At 62.6% G+C, this 8665-nt stretch overlaps 1 non-coding gene across 1 annotated transcript; it reads left to right on the forward strand.

Moving 5' to 3' along the window:
* Positions 1-2829: 2829 nt before the first annotated feature.
* On the forward strand, positions 2830-2902 carry TRNAR-CCG (transfer RNA arginine (anticodon CCG)). Its single transcript has one exon. It is a non-coding gene; the product is annotated as a tRNA-Arg (tRNA).
* The last annotated feature ends 5763 nt before the right edge of the window (positions 2903-8665 follow it).

An 8665-nucleotide genomic window follows, 5' to 3' on the forward strand; every position in this document is an offset into this window, starting at 1 on the left:
AGAGGCCCCGCCCCATTCAGAGGCCCCGCCTCCTCCCCTTAGCCCCGCTCCTTTCCCAGAGAGCCTGCGGCAAGCCTGCGCAGGGCCAGCCCCGCCCCCGTTCCCATAGCCCCGCCCTCTTCCCCCAGGCCCCGCCCCTTACTGAAGGCCCGCGGCAGCTCGTGCAGGGCCAGCCCCGCCCCCTTCCCCAGGCCCCGCCCCTTACTGAAGGCGCGCGGCAGCTCGTGCAGGGCCAGCCCCGCCTCCATGCTCATAACCCCGCCTCCATACCCATAGCCCCGCCCCCTTCCCCAGGCCCCGCCCCTTACTGAAGGCGCGCGGCAGCTCGTGCAGGGCCAGCCCCGCCCCCGCGGCGGCCCCGGCGCTGCCGGAAGCGGCGAAGGCGGAGCCGAGCGCGAGCCCGTCCGCCAGGCGGTGAACGGCGCCCCCTGCCGACAGCAACAGCGCCTGCGCGCGGCCCGAGCCTGGGACAGACAGACCGACACGGGACGGACACGGGACGGACAGACAGACACACGGACACACGGACACGGGACAGACACGGGACGGACACGGGACGGACAGACAGACACACGGACACACGGACACGGGACAGACACGGGACGGACACGGGACGGACACGGGACGGACACGGGACGGACAGACAGACACACGGACAGACACGGGACGGACAGACGGACACACGGACAGACACGGGACGGACAGACAGACACACGGACACACGGACACGGGACAGACACGGGACGGACACACGGATACACGGACAGACACGGGACAGACAGACACACGGACACACGGACACACGGACACAGGACAGACACGGGACGGACACGGGATAGACACAGCATAGACACGGGACAGACAGACAGACACACGGACAGACACGGGACAGACAGACACGGGACAGACACGGGACAGACAGACAGACACACGGACAGACACACAGACAGACACGGGATAGACCAGGACAGACAGACAGGGGACAGATGGACGGGGATACATCGGGGCAGGCAGACACACGGACACGGGACAGACAGACAGACACGAGATAGACCGGGACAGACAGACAGACAGACAGACAGGCGCAGGATACACCGGGACAGACACGGGACAGATGAGAGAGACATGGGGATACAAGAACATGGGGGACAGACAGAGGGACACGGGACAGACACGGGACAGACACGGGACAGACAGACAGACACGGGACAGACAGACGTGGGATACACCGGGACAGACACAGAGAGAGAGGGAGAGAGAGACAGGGGTCAGCACAGGGCACCCGCGGGACACCCGGGGACACCTGGGGACACCTGGGGACACCTGGGGACACCTGGGGACAGTCCTGTGTCACCCGGGGACACCTGGGGACACCTGGGGACACCTGGGGACAGTCCTGTGTCACCCGGGGACACCTGGGGACACCTGGGGACAGTCCTGTGTCACCCGGGGACACCTGGGGACCCCCCAGGTCACTCACGGGGACACCTGAGGTCACTGGGGGCACCCCCAGGAACCTCTGGACACCGCCGTGTCCCCCCCATGTCCCCCAACATCCTCAATGTCCCCAACATCCCCCCAAATGTCCCCCCAATATCCCCCAATATCCGCCCAATGCCCCCCCGATGTCCCCAAATGTCCCAAGCGTCCCCATTATCCCCAATGTCCCCCCCAATCACCTCTCCGTGTCCCCTCTGTCCCCCATGTCCCCAATGTCCCCAATGTCCCCCACCGTGATCCCTGTGCCCCCCAATGTCCCCAATGCCCCCAATGTCCCCAGTGTCCCCAATGTCCCCCCAAATGTCCCCAATATCCCCCCAAATGTCCCCAATGTCCTCAATATGCCCCTAAATGTCCCCAATATCCCCCCAAATGTCCCCAATGTCCCCAATATGCCCCCAAATCCCCCCAATATCCCTCCAATACCCCCCCAATGTCCCCCAATGTTCCCAGTGTCACCAATGTCCCCCCAATGTCCCAAATGTCCCCCCAAATGTCTCCAATATCCCCCCAATATTCCCCCAATATCCCCTCAATATCCCCCAACATCCCCCCAAATGTCCCCAATATCCCCCCAATATCCCCCCAATATCTTCAACATCCCCCCAATATCCCCCCAATGTTCCCCAATATCCCCCAATATCCCCCCAAATGTCCCCAATATCCCCCCAATGTCCCCCCAATGTCCCCCCGATATCCCCCAATGTTCCCAGTGTCCCAAATGTCCCCCCAAATGTCTCCAATGTCCCCAAGATCCCCCCCAATATCCCCAATTTCCCCCCAATGTCCCCCCGATATCCCCCAATGTTCCCAGTGTCCCAAATGTCCCCCCAAATGTCTCCAATGTCCCCAAGATCCCCCCCAATATCCCCAATTTCCCCCCAATGTCCCCCCGATATCCCCCAATGTTCCCAGTGTCCCCAATGTCCCCCCAATGTCCCAAATGTCCCCCCAAATGTCTCCAATATCCCCCCAATATCCCCCCAATATCTTCAACATCCCCCCAATATCCCCCCAATATCCCCCCAATATCCCCTCAATATCCCCCAACATCCCCCCAAATGTCCCCAATATCCCCCCGATATCCCCCCAATATCCCCCCAATATCTTCAACATCCCCCCAATATCCCCCAATATCCCCCCAAATGTCCCCCCGATATCCCCCAATGTTCCCAGTGTCCCAAATGTCCCCCCAAATGTCTCCAATGTCCCCCAGATCCCCCCAATATCCCCAATTTCCCCCCAATGTCCCCCCCGTGTCCCCCCCCAATGTCCCCGCTGTCCCCCGGAGCGCCCCCAGGTGGCGCCCGGCGCCGCCGGCCCGCGCCCGGCCCAGTGGCCTAATGGACAAGGCATCAGCCTCCGGAGCTGGGAATTGTGGGTTCGAGTCCCACCTGGGTCGGCAGCGCCCACCCTTTTACCGGGGGAGTTTTGAGGGGCTTTGGGGAATTTTGAGGGGATTTGGGGAATTTCGTGGGGATTTGGGGAATTTCGTGGGGATTTGAGGAGTTTTGTGGAGGGAAGTTGGAGGGGTTTGGGGAGAGAGAGTCAAGGAGTTTCGGGAGAGGTTTTGGGGCGGTTTGGGGAATTTCGTGGGGATTTGAGGAGTTTCAGGGGGATTTTTGGGGGGCTTTTGGGGAGATTTGAGGGGTTTTGGGGAGATTTCAGGAGTTTTGGGGCAGAATTTGGGGAATCTGAGGATTTATGGGGGAATTTGAGTAGTTTCATGGGGAAGTTTCGGAGGAAATTTGAGGAGTTTTGGGGGAAAAATTGGGGAGCTTTGAGGAGTTTTGGGAGGGAATTTGGGGAGTTTTGGGGGGATTTGGGAAATTTTGTGGGGATTTGAGGAGTTTCATGGGGAATTTTGGCGGGGGGGGGGTTGGGAGAAATTTGGAGAGTTTGGGGGGAAAATTGGGGAGATTTGGGGGGGTTTGGGGGAAGATTAGGGAGATTTGAGGAGTTTTGGGAGGGAAGATTGGGGAGATTTGAGGAGTTTTGTGGCAGAATTTGGGGAACTTGGGGGCTTTTGGGGGGTTTGGGGAGTTTTGGGGGGGGTTGGGAGGATTTGGGGAATTTTAGGGGGGCTTTGAGGAGGTTTGGGAGGGAATTTGGAGGGTTTTGGGGGGATTTGGGGTATTTTATGGGGATTTGAGAGATTTCAGAGGGAATTTTGGGGGTAATTTGAGGAGTTTTGGGGGGAAATTGGGGAGATTTGGGGGGATTTGGGGGAAGATTGGGGGGATTTGAGGAGTTTTGGGGAGAATTTGGGGAGATTTGAGGAATTTTGGGGGGATTGATGAGTTTTGAGGGGGGGTTTTGGGGATATTTGAGGAGTTTTGGGGGGGATTTGAGGAGGCTTTGGGGGATTTGGGGCAGAATTTGGGGGAATTTTTTGGGGTGGATTTGGAGAGTTTTAGCGCAGAATTTGGGGAGTTTTGGGGGGGATTTGGGGGGATTTTGGGGGCAGAATTTGGGTGGTTTTAGGGCAGAATTTGAGGAGCTTTTTGGGGGAGGTTGTGGGGTTTTAGTGCAGAATTTGGGGGGTTTTGGGGGGATTTGGTGCCGTACCCTGATTGGTCAGTTCCTGCGTGCTCTGGGCGGGGTCAGGGGCGGGGTCTCCATCCTTTACCTGCGGGGGGAGGGGGTTCTGTACCCCAAAACCGCCCCCCCCATCAGCAGGTGACGCCCCCAGACTCATTGAACCCCAAATCCCCTCCCCAGCCCAACCTGGCTTGGAGCCCCCCACCCCAAAAATGCCCCCAATGTCCCCAATTCCTCCAGTGTCCCAAATTCCCGCAGTGTCCCCGATGTCCCCTCAGTGTCCCCAACGTCCTCAATGTCCCCCCCAATGTCCCCAATCCCCCCAATTCCCACAATGTCCCGAATTACACCAATGTCCTCAATCTTCCCAATCCTCCCAGTGTCCCCAATGTCCCCCAATGTCCCCAATCCCCCCAACGTCCCCAATGTCCCCTCAATGTCCCCCCAACGCCCCCTCGGTGTCTCCAATGTCCCCCCAGTGTCCCCAGTGTCCCTTGGGTGTCCCCACCGCCTTGGGGGACGCTCCCAGTACCCCAATGTCCCCCCAATGTCCCCCCAGTGTCCCCAATGTCCCAAATCCCCCCAGTGTCCCCAATGTCCCAAATGTCACCCCAGTGTCCCCAATGTCCCAAATCCCCCCAGTGTCCCCAATGTCCCAAATGTCACCCCAGTGTCCCCAATGTCCCAAATGTCCCCCCAGTGTCCCAAATGTCACCCCAGTGTCCCCAATGTCCCAAATGTCACCCCAATGTCCCAAATGTCACCCCAGTGTCCCCGAGGTGTCCCCGAGGTGTCCCCACCTCCTCGGGGGGCGCTCCCAGCCCCCCCAGCAGCCGCTCCAGGACGAAGCCCCCGTAGAGCCCCCCCAGCACGGCCAGCAGCTCCCAGGGGGGGCTGTGGGTGTCACCCCCGTGCTCCGAGTGTCCCCCGTCCGCGTGGCTGTGCACCCCCAGGGCCTGCGGGGACACCGGGGACATCAGTGACATCAGTGACATCGGTGACATCAGTGACATCAGTGTCACCCCCCTGCTCCGAGTGGCTGTGCACCCCCAGGGCCTGTGGGGACAGCGGGGACATGAGTGACATGCGGTGACATCAGTGTCACCTCCCCGTGTCCCCCCCGTGCTCCGAGTGTCCCCCCTCGGAGTGGCTGTGCACCCCCAGGGCCTGTTGGGGACATCAGTGACATCAGTGACATCAGTGACATCAGTGTCCCCCGTCTGAGTGGCTGTGCACCCCCAGGGCCTGTTGGGGACACGAGTGACACGTGGTGGCATCGATGTCCCCCTCCCACCATGTGTCCCCACCATGTCCCCAGTGCCACCCCTTGTGCCCCCAATGTCCCCCCCAATGTCCCCAATCCCCCGTCCCTCCATGCCCCAGTGTGTCGCCAATGTCCCCCCCAATGTCCCCCTGTCCCTGTGTCCCCTCAAATCCTCCCCTGTCCCCCATGTCCCCCATCCCCTGTCCCCTCAGTGTCCCTCATGTCCCTCCATGTCCCCAAATGTCCCCCAATGTCCCCAGTGCCCCCGATGTCCCCAACAGTCTCCAATGTCCCAAATGCCCTCAGTGTCCCCAATGTCCCCAATCCTCCCAATGTCCCCAATGTCCCCAATGTCCCCAATGTCCCCAGTGTCCCCTTGATGTTCCCAATGTCCCCAACTTGCCCACTGTCCCCAGTCCCCCCAGTGTCCCCACTGTCCCCAATGGCCCCAGTGTCCCCAATGGCCCCGCTGTCCCCCCAAGGTCCCCAGTGTCCCCAATATCCCCAGTGTCCCCAACGTCCCCTTTTCCCCATGCTGTCCCTGATGTCCCCAATGTCCCCAATGTTCCTATGGTCTCCCTAATGTCCTCAATGTCCCCAATGTCCCCAATGTCCCCAATGTCCCCAAGGTGACCCCAATGTCCCCCCGCTGTGCCCAATGTCCCCAGTGTCCCCCCAATGTCCCCGATGTCCCCACTGTCCCCAATGTCCCCGAGGTGTCCCCAATGTCCCCAGTGTCCCCCCAATGTCCCCACTGTCCCCACTGTCCCCACTGTCCCCACTGTCCCCGATGTCCCCTCGCTGTCCCCACCTCGGGCAGCACGTGCAGCAGCGCGTCCCCGCTGAGCGCCCCGGCCGCCAGCCCGTCCAGCAGGGGGCGCCACCAGCGCGGGGGACACAGGCGACACCGGCGACACCGGCGACATCCGGCACCGTGGGGACAGCGCGAGCACAGGGGACAGCGGGGACACAGCACCAGGGCCAGCGCCACCAGCGGCACCAGCGCCAGCGCCAGCGCCGTCAGTGTCCCCAGCAGGTACCCTGCGACAGGGACAGGGACAGGGACAGGGGACAGGGACAGGGGACAGGAACAGGGATAGGGACAGGGGACAGGGACAGGGACAGGGACAGGGACAGGGACAGGGACAGGGATGGGGACAGGGATGGGGACAGGGATGGGGACAGGGACAGGGACACAGGGACAGGGACAGGGGACAGGGGACAGGGACAGGGACAGGGACAGGGACACAGGGACAGGGACAGGGACAGGGATGGGGACAGGGATGGGGACAGGGACAGGGACACAGGGACACAGGGACAGGGATGGGGACAGGGATGGGGACAGGGACAGGGACACAGGGACAGGGACAGGGGACAGGGACAGGGATGGGGACAGGGATGGGGACAGGGACAGGGACACAGGGACAGGGACAGGGATGGGGACAGGAACAGGGACAGGGACAGGGGACACGGGACATGGGACAGGGGACACAGGGACAGGGATGGGGACAGGGACAGGGACAGGGACACAGGGACAGGGACAGGGGACAGGGACAGGGATGGGGACAGGGATGGGGACAGGGACAGGGACACAGGGACAGGGACAGGGATGGGGACAGGAACAGGGACAGGGACAGGGGACACGGGACATGGGACAGGGGACACAGGGTCAGTGTCCCCATCCCTGTCCCCTGTCCCCATTCCCGTCCCTGTCCCCATCCCTGTCCCTGTCCCTGTCCCCATCCCTGTCCCTGTCCCTGTCCCTGTCCCCACTCACTCTCGGTGACACCCAGCTGCTCCTCAGGCTCGGTGCTGTTGGTGGCCGTGGGGACAGTGACATTGTCACCGCTGTCCCCAGAGCTGGGTGCCGTGGGGCCGTGGTGGCTCTCGATGTCCCCGGGGTGGCTGTCACCATGCCAGGTGTCCCCAAGGCGGCTGCCAATGTCACCGTGCCAGGTGTCCGTGTCCCCAAGGCGGCTGCCAATGTCACCGTGCTTGCTGTCCGTGTCCCCACGGGAGGCGTTGATGTCACTGGTGTCCCCACAGTGCCAGGCGTCCGTGTCCCCATGGGCCGTGTCCATGTCACCGGTGTCCCCAAGGTGCCAGCTGCTGTCCCCGCACCGGGGGCTGGCCGTGTCCCCGCTGTCCCCGCTGTCCCCGGGGCAGAGGCGGTGGCCGCGCAGCACCAGGACCCCGAGTGCCACCAGCACCCGGCCCGTCCCCAACCTTGGGGACATCCTGGTGGCAGCTGCCAGCACCCCCCGAGCGTCCACGCAGGCCTGTGGCACCCAAATGTCACCGTGTCACCCTCGGGTCACCCTAATGTCACCCAAATGTCACCCGGACACTGCCACCGTGGCACCAGGGGTGTCACCTCCCCAGGGCACAGTGGGACATTTGTCACCTCCCCAGGGCACGGTGTCCCCACGGACAGGTGGCCGTGCTGTGTCACCTCTCTGTGCCCCAAGGCCACCTGTCCCCTCCCCAGGCCACACCCCGTGTCCCCCCATGTCCCCGTGTCCCCCCATGTCCTCTTGTGTCCCCATGTCCCCCCATGTCCCCATGCCACCCTCGTGTCCCCATGTCCCCGTGTCCCACCTGTGTCCCCTTGTTCCCCATGCCACCCTCGTGTCCCCATGTCCCCTTGTGTCCCCATGTCCCCCCATGTCCTTGTGGTCCCCATGTCCCCCTGTGTCTCCTCATGTCCCCCTGTGTCCCCATGTCCCCATGTCCCCGTGTCCTTGTGTCCCCTTGTTCCCCATGCCACCCTCGTGTCCCCATGCCCCCATGTGTCCCCTGATGTCCCCATGCCCCCATGTGCCCATGTCCCACTGTCCCCCCGTGTCCCCATGTCCCCACGTCCCCCCTGACCCTCACATGTCCCCTGTCCCTCCCCATGTCCCCGTGTCCCCATGTCCCCGTGTCCCCTCACCTGGTGCCCGTTGTCCCCGCGGTAGTTGGGCTCGATGGCCGCCAGCAGCTCGGCCACCTCCCGCAGCCCGGGGCCACCACGGCCAGTGACGGTGACGGTGACATCGCCGGTGACGTTACCGGTGACATCGCCAGTGACATGGGTGACAAACTGGTGATGCAGGGCTCGGACACGGCTGGCCCAGGACCCTGTGGTGGCCTTGGTGTCCCCATCGGTGTCACCATTGGTATCCCCGTGGATGTCACCGTTGGTGTCCCCATCGGTGTCACCATGGACGTCCCCATCTATGACCCCGTTGGTGTCACCATTGGTGTCCTCTTCAGCGTCCCCATGGGTGTCCCCATCGGTGTCCCCATGGGTGTCCCCGCCGATGTCCCCGCACGTGGCCGGGGGGTCCCTGAGCGTGGCCACCACGGCCGCCCCCAGCC

Source organism: Ammospiza caudacuta, chromosome 1, assembly GCF_027887145.1.
Source record: "Ammospiza caudacuta isolate bAmmCau1 chromosome 1, bAmmCau1.pri, whole genome shotgun sequence".
Lineage (NCBI taxonomy): Eukaryota > Metazoa > Chordata > Aves > Passeriformes > Passerellidae > Ammospiza > Ammospiza caudacuta.